The following is a 13,110-nucleotide window of genomic DNA, read 5'->3' on the forward strand; positions in this document are numbered from 1 at the left end:
ACGGACAGACGTACATGGCTGGGATCCCTGTGTGTCCATGAAAAATCAACTCGATGGGTTACCATAGTTTTTTAACTATGGAGCTCCGTTAATAAATTATTTATTTCAAGAACACAGGTTTATTTATTAATTCATGTTTTATGGGCTGACATTCAACTACATATGTTGGCTATTATTTTGGATTACGCTATATGCCATACACTCAGTGTCATGCACAAACTGAAAATAAACACCCATAAAATAGCAATAAAAATGGTCACAATCAGAAGTGAAAATGGGGCCTAGAATTCACCAGCTTGCATCTAAAAATTGATACCCCCTCCCACACTGCACCAGGTCCAGGTATCACACACATTGCTCTACCCCCTACTTCAAGTCAAGTCAAGTTTATTTGTATAGCTCTTTTAACAATAAACATTGTCGCAAAGCAGCTTTACAGAATTTGAAAGACCTAAAACATGAGCTAATTTTATCCCTAATCTATCCCCAATGAGCAAGCCTGTGGCAACGGTGGCAAGGAAAAACTCCCTCAGACGACATGAGGAAGAAACCTCGAGAGGAACCAGACTCAAAAGGGAACCCATCCTCATTTGGGCAACAACAGACAACATGACAATAACATTAACAGTCCTAACAAAGTCAGCTTCGTTGATGCTATAAACCCCCTCACCAACGGAAACCCGAGCGCAAAACTGTTCATGACAACCGCAGTCCCAAAGTCAGCAAGTCAACTGCAGTCCCCAGCCACAAAAACACCACTGCAAGAGTCCAGAGCCTCCTCCAGGCATAACCCCCAATTGTCCACATGGGGCCATCCTCCACAGGAGTGATGCAATGAGACTCCAACCAGAGACAGGGCACTAGGATGGATCAGGCAGGTCCGAGGAGCAGAAGAGGTCAGCATCTCGATCCCAGGACCGACATGTAATGCGGGGGGAGAAAACACAGGTTGTTAGGTATGCCCAATGTCATCTGAATAAGTAGGAACAGATTCTCAGCGCTGCCACTGTGATGCTTGTAGTTGTGGCTGAGGAGCTCATTATGGAAACACCTAGGATCTCCTTTAGGTCCTACCGAATAGCGGAGCTTCCATTCAAATGAAAACAAACATGCAACAGATGTTGGACTTTGATGTGTTTCAATTTTATCACGAGAAGACAAATTTCTGCAAACTCACATGTATATTATTCTTTTTATTACTATAAACTACAGTGTGCTTTCGGGATTTATAGCAAAATGTTTTGAAAACAAAAGATAGACGATTCATGAAAACACTGACTGGATTCAGGTCAACTTGTCAGATCCCGAAGGATTTCGCAGTGATTTCAAAATCAACATCACTATTTCGCAGTGCCGGCTGGCCCATAGGGGGTGCTCATGTGCCGCTCTCACATATGTGGAGGGGAAAAAAATATATATGTGCCGCCTCACTGAATCCAGGGACACATGTCGGCCGAAACGAATCCGAGATAATCGCAAAAGAAGCATTTTTTTTTTTTAAATTTGTGATTTTTGTTTTTTTCCATCATGTGCAAGTTGAGATCTTGAAGAATGCAATCAGTATTTCAGATAAAAGATTGTTTTGTTGGAAAAGCATACATTTTTTGTTGCAAATTGTCTCGTTTTTGTCAGGACTGTAGCCTGCTGGGGGGTGTGGGTAAATTACCATATGGGCCATTCACATGATGATTTAAGTCTTTTGTTTTGTTTTTTTTCGCGAATCAGCTGTATGATACGAGCTGAGCTCATGGCTACTTAACCTGCATACAGGCATGTGATTTCACTATGGAATGAGCAAGTTAAACAGAGCGCAGAGGAGCTGAAACACCGCGAAGCAAACAGACACACGGTATTTACATCGGAGATAACCATTTCTAGCAAAAAAACCCACAACCTCATTTTCCAGATTGAATGGAATACTTGAATGATCGGATGATACACGGACCGTTCTAGGATTACATTCCATCGGAGGCATTGGTGTGTACAAGGCGCCGTTTCTCTTTCTGATGGGGTAAGTTTATTAATCTAAGGCTGTGTGGTTATTTTTGCATGTAACGGAGAGTGTTGTGGTTTGGTTAAGCCTAGGTCACAACCAGACGTACGATTTTTTGGCCGTGTGATTTTTGGCGTTTCCCAAATCGCTGCATTTTTTTTTTTTTTTGTTCATGGAGAAAGATGCGCGTTGGCTGTAAGTTTGTCTTGCAACCTGAAAAAAACGTAAGCGCCCGTAGAGTTTGTTTGACATGACAAAGAACCTCTGCGGCCGGTCTGCGGCTCGAAAATCAGCACATTACATGCGCGCCCTCGTGCTTTTCACACGCGCGCTCTCATGCGTTTCATGCGCGCTCTCGTGCGTTTCATGCGTGCTCTCGTGCGTTTCTTGCGTTTTTTGCATGTAGACCGGCCGTAGGAGCACGTACGGCCGGTTGTGACCGAGGCTTTACATGAAACTAGTGTTGTGTTAGTTGTGTCATCATCGTGCTATCTTTCTTTCTTACGGTGTGAGTAATTTTTCAACCACAAAGCGTTAAAGTATACTTTAGGACTTATTTTTGTACTTCATAATTGTTTTGGGCATACTTTGCATGGAAGGAAAATTGACGTGGTGATCTTTGTTTACATGAAAGTGGCATCGTGCTAGCTCGTAGGAGGTAAGGCTTTCCTTAATATCATGCAAATGAGCACCATTATGTGCCCGCCCTACACCCAGAGTAGCTGAGATGGAAAACTTTGAGGGCGATTTTCTCCCTGTTCTGTTTTAAGAGGTATACACTTTCAAAAGGCCACACATTCTTCAAATATTGTCAGATCTCCACATGGAAGGCATCATTGGAAAGCTTAGAAACTGTACTTTCTGAATCTGTCAATAACTCAAAATGCCCCAGGGCAGACATGTGTCCCTGGGTTCTGGATTTGGGCACATATATTTATTTTTGACAGTATTAAAAATATATCGCCGGTATTTTGTCGTACCACGGTACACGATATTTTCACCATACCACCCGAGCCTATGTGAGTGGCAGGTAATGTTTATGTGGGCAAAACAATATAATTTCCCCTTGAGCATGTTTATCATGCTTGTGACAAATTACATAAATCTGACACCATATTGGAGCTTAAGATAAAAGGTGTTGGGAGCTCATTTCACATGATCTAATTTTACAATAGTATTTACAGCATTTTCAAATACACTTATCCAAAGAAAGTTACAGAAACTAATATTTTAAAAATTATGTTAATTTTATTGTGAGAATAAACAGAACTGATGGACAGTTTTGTCTTCTGTCTGGCTTGTTTCTGAATTGTTGATAATTATTGAGGCCAACCTTAAGATTAAGAGTTATTTTCCAAGATAATCAAGACATTCAGCAATTCAGTGACCACAAACTGCAGGCATTATTCAGGCTCATATCTCCACAATTCCTACTGCTGTACATAATCTCATCTCATTCTTAGCTCATTATCTCTAGCTGGTTTATCCTGTTCTACAGGGTCGCAGGCAAGCTGGAGCCTATCCCAGCTGACTACGGGCGAAAGGCGGGGTACACCCTGGACAAGTTGCCAGGTCATCACAGGGCTGACACATAGACACAGACAACCATTCACACTCACATTCACACCTACGGTCAATTTAGAGTCACCAGTTAACCTAACCTGCATGTCTTTGGACTGTGGGGGAAACCGGAGCACCCGGAGGAAACCCACGCAGACACGGGGAGAACATGCAAACTCCGCACAGAAAGGCCCTCGCCGGCCACAGGGCTCGAACCCAGGACCTTCTTGCTGTGAGGCGACAGTGCTAACCACTACACCACCGTGCCACCCTGCTGTACATAATATAAAATACAATTCTATTCTATAATAAAATAGGATACAGTTCTATTCATAAATAGTAAAGAGTAGATGAAGCCTTAAAAATCTATTTGATACTGTGTGTGAAATTTGCATAATGTAGCACATCCTGCACTCTCATTGGTTCCAAAAAGGAGGGATGTAATTAAGGCGCAGTGCACAAGAAATGTTTAGATAGTACTTCACTGAAGACAGGGTAGAAGGAAACTTTGAAATTTGCAATAACCTACAAAGGAGTCTTACCAGAGAATAGAGGAAAGATATGATGGTTTTCTGTACAGTTCTGTTTTTGAACTTGTTCATAGGTAATCTTTCATTTACCCCATGTATCTTTTTAAAATGTTACACAGAGTATTGTTTTATATTTATTTTCAAACTCTTAAAAAATTAACAAATGAACATCAGTGATTTTGAACTGTTTTCATGTGTCATTGTTTTCGTGTAAGCATGTATTTTCATAAGTTATAACTATAATATTCCTAAATTAATGTCCTCTGCAGGTGAGAGTACACAGGACAGCATTAATCCAGCATCTTCTGCTGTCTATGGTAAAGAGAAGGAAACCATTACACTCTCCTGCTTTTATAAATACACAGTTTCTATGAGGAATATACAGTGGTATCGACAATATTCCAACGCTGCACCAGATTTCCTTGTTCTACTGATGGAATCAGGAGCAAACCAGACAAGTGACACTCCTCATCCTCATCTGTTTGCTAAAATTCATCCAAGTCTGCAGCGTGTGGATTTGGAGATCTCTTCTGCCACAGTATCAGACTCTGCACTGTACTACTGTGCTCTGCAGCCCACAATGACAGGAAACCTAACTACACTGTACAAAAACTTATATAGACATTAAACTTTCATTTTAAGAAGAAGCTGAACAATATGCATAAAATTACCATTCCAGATGCGAATCCTACATCTGGAAAAATAGCGGCTAGAGATAATGAGATGAGATGAGATGTTCCTTCCCTCATCATGTGCACTGCTCAGTGTTGGAGCACTCACAGTCCTGGAGTAAAAATTTCATTCCCCTTTATTTATTTTTTATTACACACACACACACACACACACACACACACACACACACACACACACACACACACACAGCCTTTATTTATCCCACATGCACTCAAGCACAGATGGAAGCACAGTGAAATGCCTCCTCTGCATTTAACCCATATGAAGTGGGCAATGAGCACACATACCCAGAGCAGTGGGCAGCTATGCTAGAGCTCCCAGGTGCCTTGCCCAACCTAACCACATGTCTTTGGGGGAAACTGGAGCACCCAGAGGAGGCCCACGCAGACACGGGGAGAACCTGCAAACTCCACATAGAAAGGCCCTGTCGGCCACTGGGCTCGAACCCAGAACCTTCTTGCTCTGAGGCGACAGTGCTAACCACTACAGCACCGTGTGTGTAAAGAAATATTACTACCTGATACTTTATATACAGTGGTTACAAAAGAATTCCTATAATAGCTCTGTGACTTAATTTTTGCATGAAAGCCAAGGCCTCATAAGCGCCAGTGATTTGACTGCAATTCATAACTTTTAGCAGTAGGTGTCGCCATTCAGCAACGTTTTGAATGAATCCTCGAGTAATGAACCTTTTGGGCGAATCAATGGGCTGGAAAGCCTCATTGAACCATCACTACCAATGAGATAACAACAAGGAAGGAATCTTGGGAACATTCCCCTACTGACTGGTGAGACAGCCATAGTGTATTCTGGGAAACATGGTTGAAAATCTCTTTGTGCTTTATTTTTTATATCATGTTCTCAGGGTGTACCCCACCTTTCGCCCGTAGTCAGCTGGGATAGGCTCCAGCTTGCCTGCGACCCTGTAGAAGGATAAAGTGGTTAGAGATAATGAGATGAGAGATGAGATGTTCTCAGGGTAGAAAGATTACATTTCCAGTAACTCTAGGAAAGTAACGACTGTGGAAACTGAAGCAACATGTTAACTTGGGGGGGGCACTACTTTTTCCGAGGGCTTTTTTTTTCCTAGCAGATGTATGAGTTTAATCCCAGAATTTTTTTCAGAAATTTATGGCTTTTTAATTGCAGAGAATCTCCAAGTTTTTATTCTTGTAAATGTATGCCTTTAATCTCAGAAGTCATGAGTTGTTTCTCTAAATATAAGCCCCTCCCCCAGCTCCAATTTTTTTTATACCTACAATAGCCCCAATGTGCTGTCATTCTAATTCCACAGTTGTTTACATGCTATTCAGATTTAGTTTTGTAGTGAGCAATGGCTTCTCTCTCTCTCCCGACCGCGGTAAACACATCCACTGTGCATTTAAACCAGAAAATAGAAAAGGCAGCTGTAGTCATGCCACTCTGCACAGTGGTTAAGTTCAAGGAAATTCACTCAACTTTTGAAACATGTATCATCTTCTTTTGGCTGCTCCTGATTAGGGGTCGCCACAGCGGATCTTTCATCTCCGTTGCTCCCTGCTCCACATCCTTCTCTACCACACCTGCCACTTTCATGTCCTCTCTCACCACATCCATGTATCTCCTCTTTGGCGTTCCTTGTTTTCGTGTGCCTGGCAGCTCCATCCTCAACATTCTCCTTCCAGCATGCGCTGCATCTCTTCTCAGGATGTGCCCATACCATCTCAGTCTCATCACTCTTAGCTTAATTCCCAAGCTCTCCACATGTGCTGTCCCTCTGATGTGCTCGTTCCTTATCCTGTCTAACCTTGTCACTCCTATCGCAAACCTTAACATCCTCAACTCCACCACCTCCAACTTTGCCTCCTGTCTCTTTGTTAAGGGCACAGTCTCCAATCCATACATCATAGCTGGTCTCACTCAGGGGCGGAGCTAAGGGGTGGCCGGGGGGGCGTGGCCACCCCAGGGCACGCCTTGGCCCTGCCCTGGCCACCCCAGGCCCGGACAATAAAATTTATAAAACTGATATGTCCCACGAAATGTTAGTTCCACCCACTGGATTTTTGTTCCGCCTATTTGGTTTCTGCGGGGATGCATATTACCGTAGCACATAAACATTTCGCGTGTTCAAGCAGCAAGTGGTTTCAGATAGTCATGCTCTAGTCCGACAACACAACAACCTACGAGAACGTCTGATTAATTTGGGATGTAAGTTATTCATCTCTTATACTCTCTTCAAGTTTTCTCACTTTGTAGACATACAGTTACAATTCTGTCCTCAGACAATTCAGAGTTTCCAGAAATCTCCACTTTGCCCGGGATTTTCGAAAGTATCCGTTTTCAGAGACTGAAACCTTCGTTTACATATAAATGCAACCGTATAGATAAATATGCGTCTTTATAGATATCCGGCTACAGTGGGATTTGTGCTGTGTGCACACAGATAGATACGAGATAGATAGAAAGCAAAATGTCAGTGGTTTTCGATTGTACGACTCAAAAGAGAAAATTACGTCGGCAAGTTAGCTGTCTGTGAATCACTTTGCTCACTCTCACGGGCGAGAGTGGACCGAGAGGTTGCGCGGGAGCGAGGCTGCGCGAGAGCGGACCGAGAGGCTGCGCGGGAACGGGCTGAGTAACAACAAACAACGCAATGCCCCCAAAGAGAGCTCCAACGGTCGAGGAGATTGATGACATTAAAAAATCCCTCGACTTTTTGGGTGAAGAAATCTCTGCTGTCAGGATGCAGCAGAAGACCATCCTGGACTTGGTGGAAGAGGTCAGAACTCTGCGGCTGCAGAACACAGAGAAGGCAAAGAGGATCGCCTTTCTCGAGAACCGAGTGGAGGAGCTGGAGCAGTACACCCGGGTAAACAACATCATTGTGACCGGACTGCAGATAAAACCCTGGACATATGCTGGAGCAGTGGCGAGAGGAAACGGAGAGGAGCAGAAAGAGGAGGATGCTAACTCTGTGGAGCAACAGGTGTTAGCATTCCTGCACTCCAAGGGTATAGAGGTAAAAAATACTAACATAGAAGCTTGTCACCCTCTCCCACGGAGAAGCAACACAGACAAACCGGCTGTAATAATGAGATTTGCCAACAGAAAGTATAAGATGCAACTATTAAAGCAAGGGAGGAAACTGAACGGCTCAGACGTTTTTCTGAATGATCACTTAACAAAAAAAAATGCAGATATTGCAAGAAAGGCGAGACTCCTGAGGAAACAGGGGAAAATCCAGAACACTTGGACACAAAACTGTAAGATTTTCATAAAGCTGAAGGGATCTCCAGAAGAGGCCAAGATCCTGGTCATCCGAGATATTGGGGAACTGGACAAATTCTGAGGGAGCCAATCAAAGCAACTTACAATCATGACACAAGGACTGGACACTGGACACAAGAACTGGACACTTTCCTTTATACTGAGCATAAAACACAAGATATGGAAAATAATATTGATCCGGAAAATAATCTTTTCAGCAACATCAATATCAGCTGCCGGTATTATACTGAAAATCAATACAATGCAACAACCAGAGAAGGAAATAAGATATCAATTATTCATTTCAATACTAGAAGTCTGTATGCCAATTTCCATAAAATGAAGGAATATCTCAGTCAGTTCAATACTCCATTCAATATAATAGCCATATCAGAAACTTGGATTAATGATGAGATGGGAGTAGATTTTGAGCTGAACGGATATGAATTTAATTATATAAACAGAAAGAACAAAAGAGGAGGGGGAGTGGCAATATATGTTGATAATAGTTTGGAATATAAAATTAATAACAAAATGACGGTAGCTGTTGATGATTGGATAGAGTGTATTACAGTAGAAATCTCATCTCATTCATCTCATTATCTCTAGCCGCTTTATCCTGTTCTACAGGGTCGCAGGCAAGCTGGAGCCTATCCCAGCTGACTACGGGCGAAAGACGGGGTAAACCCTGGACAACTCGCCAGGTCATCACAGGGCCGACACATAGACACAGACAACCATTCACACTCACATTCACACCTACGGTCAATTTAGAGTCACCAGTTAACCTAACCTGCATGTCTTTGGACTGTGGGGGAAACCGGAGCACCCGGAGGAAACCCACGCGGACACAGGGAGAACATGCAAACTCCGCACAGAAAGGCCCTCGCCGGCCACGGGGCTCAAACCCGGACCTTCTTGCTGTGAAGCGACAGCGCTAACCACTACACCACCGTGCTGCCCTACAGTAGAAATATGTTGTGAAGAAATGAAAAATATAACAGTGAGCTGTATATACAGATCTCCTGGATCAAGCATAGAAGTTTTTATAGATTGGATGGAAAGTATGCTTATAAAATCAACACAGAAGGTCATGTACATCTGCGGTGATTTTAACATCGACCTCTTAAATCATAAAAAACATAAAATGACAGAAGAGTTCATTAACTCAATGTTCAGTATGGGACTGTATCCAACTATTACCAGACCAAGCAGGATCACTTCTCACAGCACCACTATAATAGATAATATATTTACTAATATCTTGGAAAATAATATAGAGAGTGGACTACTATTAACAGATATCAGTGACCACCTACCTATTTTTAATGTATATTACTGTAATTATAGCAAGAAAAAGGATACTAAAAATTATAAATATATAAGAGTGAAAACTGAAGAAACCATGATTGCACTAAAAAATGACTTAATGATAAAGGACTGGAATGTAGTTTATAAAGAAAAAGATGTTGATAAAGCATATGAGGAATTTTTAATAATATTCAATGAACTATATAATAAACATTGTCCTATAAAGAAATACAGTAATATACATAAATGTACAAATAGTCCGTGGGTCACCAAGGGGCTACAAAATGCCTGCAAAAGGAAAAATATATTATACAGACAATTCTTAAAGCATTGAACTATAGAGGCAGAGGAAAAATATAAAAAATATAAAAATAAATTAACTAATATTATGAGGATATGTAAGAAAGACTATTATAATAAATTAGTGGAGAAAAATAAAAACAATATTAAAAGGTATATGGACTGTACTAAATGGTATTGTGAGAAATGGATCCAAAACTACAAATTACCCGGAGTACTACACTGAAAATGACAAGACCATAAAAAATATGGAGGATGTGGTGAATGGTTTTAACCAATTCTTTGTAAATGTGGGACCAAATTTAGCGGCAAAAATAAAGGAACCCGAGACAACACAATGTGGGGACATAGAAGATATGGGGGATAGAAATCCAAGTACATTTTTTCTAACTGCAACTGATGAGGAAGAAATTATCCAAATTGTAAGAAAATGTAAAAACAAAACCTCTACAGACTGGAATGATATTGAGGTATTTCACTCACGTGACCAAGTCATGTGATGCTGCCATTTTGGACGGCATGGCTCGAATCAGTTTGAATGCGAGGAAGACGACAAACGAAAAACATAAAAGAAAAAGGAGTGAGATGCAGAAAACACCTTCACTATCCAGCGACATAGGGCATTTACAGGGCGAGCAGAGGGAGAGGTATTGGCAAAAATTGAGGTTAGCAGGCTTAGAGAACAACGTTTACCTGCTTCCACCAGGATTGTTCACTGACGTACGGAAGTACACGAAGCCCTTGTCTTTACCTGACTTCAGCCCACATGATCTGTATACCTATGTCGTTAAAAACCCATCGCCATACACAGGTATTGATCTGAAAGCGTATAAGAGTTTGGATACCTACAAATATTTTGTGTCAGACTGGGTAACATGCCTACATCAGCGGGTCGTCCCTGGAGCCGGTGGTCGCCATCTTATTACAGCTAAGGTTTGTTCACATTTTCATTTACTTTCGGTCCTCAGGATAAACAAAATGTTATTAAATGTCATTGAAATAACTTCTTAGTCTGTTGAGACATGGCCCGTTATAAATTTGCTGTTACCAGGCAATGACTAAGAACTGTATTATTAGGGTCGGTGTAGTTGTAGCAGTGTATTAGCAACTAGCTGTTAGCACTAGCTAATGTCAACAACATCATAGCTGGTATGTTACTGTAGCAATGTTTACGTTCAGTCATTTGGATGACTGTTAAAACCTTTCAGTCTCAAGTTTTTCCTTTACTGGATTTACTAGTTTACTGAGCTAGCGTGCGCGCTAGCCTGCTGGCCGGCCGGCGCATGCTAGCTCAGTAAACTAGTAAATCCAGTAAAGGAAAAACTTGAGACTGAAAGGTTTTAACAGTCATCCAAATGACTGAACGTAAACATTGCTACAGTAACATACCAGCTATGATGTTGTTGACATTAGCTAGCTTGACGTTCAAAATGGCGGACACCGGGGCATCACGTGACCCTGTGACGTCAGGTGAAATACCTCAATAGACATGTTAACAGTAAAGACAGTTATTGAGGGAATTGTGAAACCACTCACCCACATCTGCAATTTATCTTTTCAATCAGGTACATTTCCAGACAAAATGAAAATTGCAAAAGTGATACCATTTTTTAAAACCGGAGATAGACACCATTTCACAAACTACAGGCCTGTTTCTTTACTCCCCCAATTCTCCAAAATACTCGAAAAACTTTTTTTCAGATAGACTGGACAAATTCATTGAAAAACACAACCTCCTTACAGACAGTCAGTATGGATTCAGAACGGACAGATCAACATCGATGGCACTAATGGAACTAATAGAGGAAATCACAAAATGTATAGACAATAAAAAAAATACCAATTGGAGTATTTGTGGACCTAAAAAAAGCATTCGATACCATTGATCATAGTATATTATTAAGTAAACTAGAAAAGTGTGGTGTTAGGGGAGTTGGGTGGAGCTGGCTGTCGAGCTATCTAAGAAACAGGCAACAGTTTGTGCAGATAGGTGACCATAAATCTCATTTCATGAACGTTACATGCGGGGTACCACAGGGGTCAATATTAGGTCCAAAATTATTCATATTATATATTAATATGCAAAAGTGGCAAAGTGCTCGGCAATTCTGTGGAAAACAAAAGATATTCTTGATTGCAAATCTTTGCATACTCTATATTACTCATTATTTTTGCCATATCTGACTTACTGTGTCGAAGTCTGGGGAAACACCTACAAAAGCACTCTGCAGCCGATATGTACAATACAGAAAAGAGCAATAAGGACAATAAACAAAACAGGATACAGAGATCACACAAACCGACTATTCATAAAATCACACATGTTGAAATGTATGGATCTGGTCAAATTCAGAACAGCACAAATAATGTACAAAGCGAGAAATAATCTATTGCCAAAAAATATACAAGGAATGTTTAGTGAGAGAGAGGGGGGATATAATCTAAGGGGAGACCTAAATTTAAAAAAAACAAAGGTTCGAACAAATATGAAAAACATGTGCGTATCGAGTTGTGGGGTGACTTTATGGAACAGACTGGAGACAGAAATAAAACAAAGTGCAAATATAAATCTGTTTAAAAAAAGGTACAAAAAATATTTTTAAACAAGTATATAGAAGAGGAAGTATGTCAATGGAGGATGATGAGGGATAAATAGAATAGGGTTGATTGTTATATTAGAACTAACTTAGTATATGGTATATATGGTATGTATTTATTTATGGGGATAGTTTATATATTCATATTTACAGGGATAGGTATGTAGTAGATATTTATTTTTGTAATTATATATTTATATAGATATTTATGAAGTGTATATATAGGATATAGTATATATAAAGTATTTTTTGTAATTAAATATTTATATAGATATTTAGGAAGTGTGTATATATATGGTGTGTAGTATATATCTATTTTTGTAATTATATAGATATTCATGAAGTGTATATATGGTATATATTTTTATAGGTGTATTAATGAAGTTTGGATTTCGGGGTAGTTAAAAAGGGGTGGGAAATTAAAAAAAGTATTGTACTTCTTCCCACTCCTTTTTCGAACAATGTGCGGTGTATTGTAATGTCTGAGCTCTTTATGTATTTTATTTATTAATTTTTTTGTCACTTTCTCGTGTTCTTTCTTTTGTATGTACAAATAGTTATATACATTTTTTTTATACGTTTGAAATAAATAAATTCATTCATTCATTCATTCTAACCGCAGAATACAACTTTTAAAGTTAATGTTTGTCTGTTACATGAAAATATAGAGATGTTGTGTGTTACTGGTGGGAGAACACATTGATTAATAATTGTCACACTCATACATACACAACACTCATGCATTCTCTCAACACACACTCTCCCCCTACATGCACCACATTTTTATATTTACATGGAACACACTCACTCATACACAACACTTATGCACTCTCTTAACACACTGTCTATCTCACTCTCACACACTCTCACACACGCACAC

This window comes from Neoarius graeffei, chromosome 1 (assembly GCF_027579695.1).
Source record: "Neoarius graeffei isolate fNeoGra1 chromosome 1, fNeoGra1.pri, whole genome shotgun sequence".
In the NCBI taxonomy this organism is placed as follows: Eukaryota; Metazoa; Chordata; class Actinopteri; order Siluriformes; family Ariidae; genus Neoarius; species Neoarius graeffei.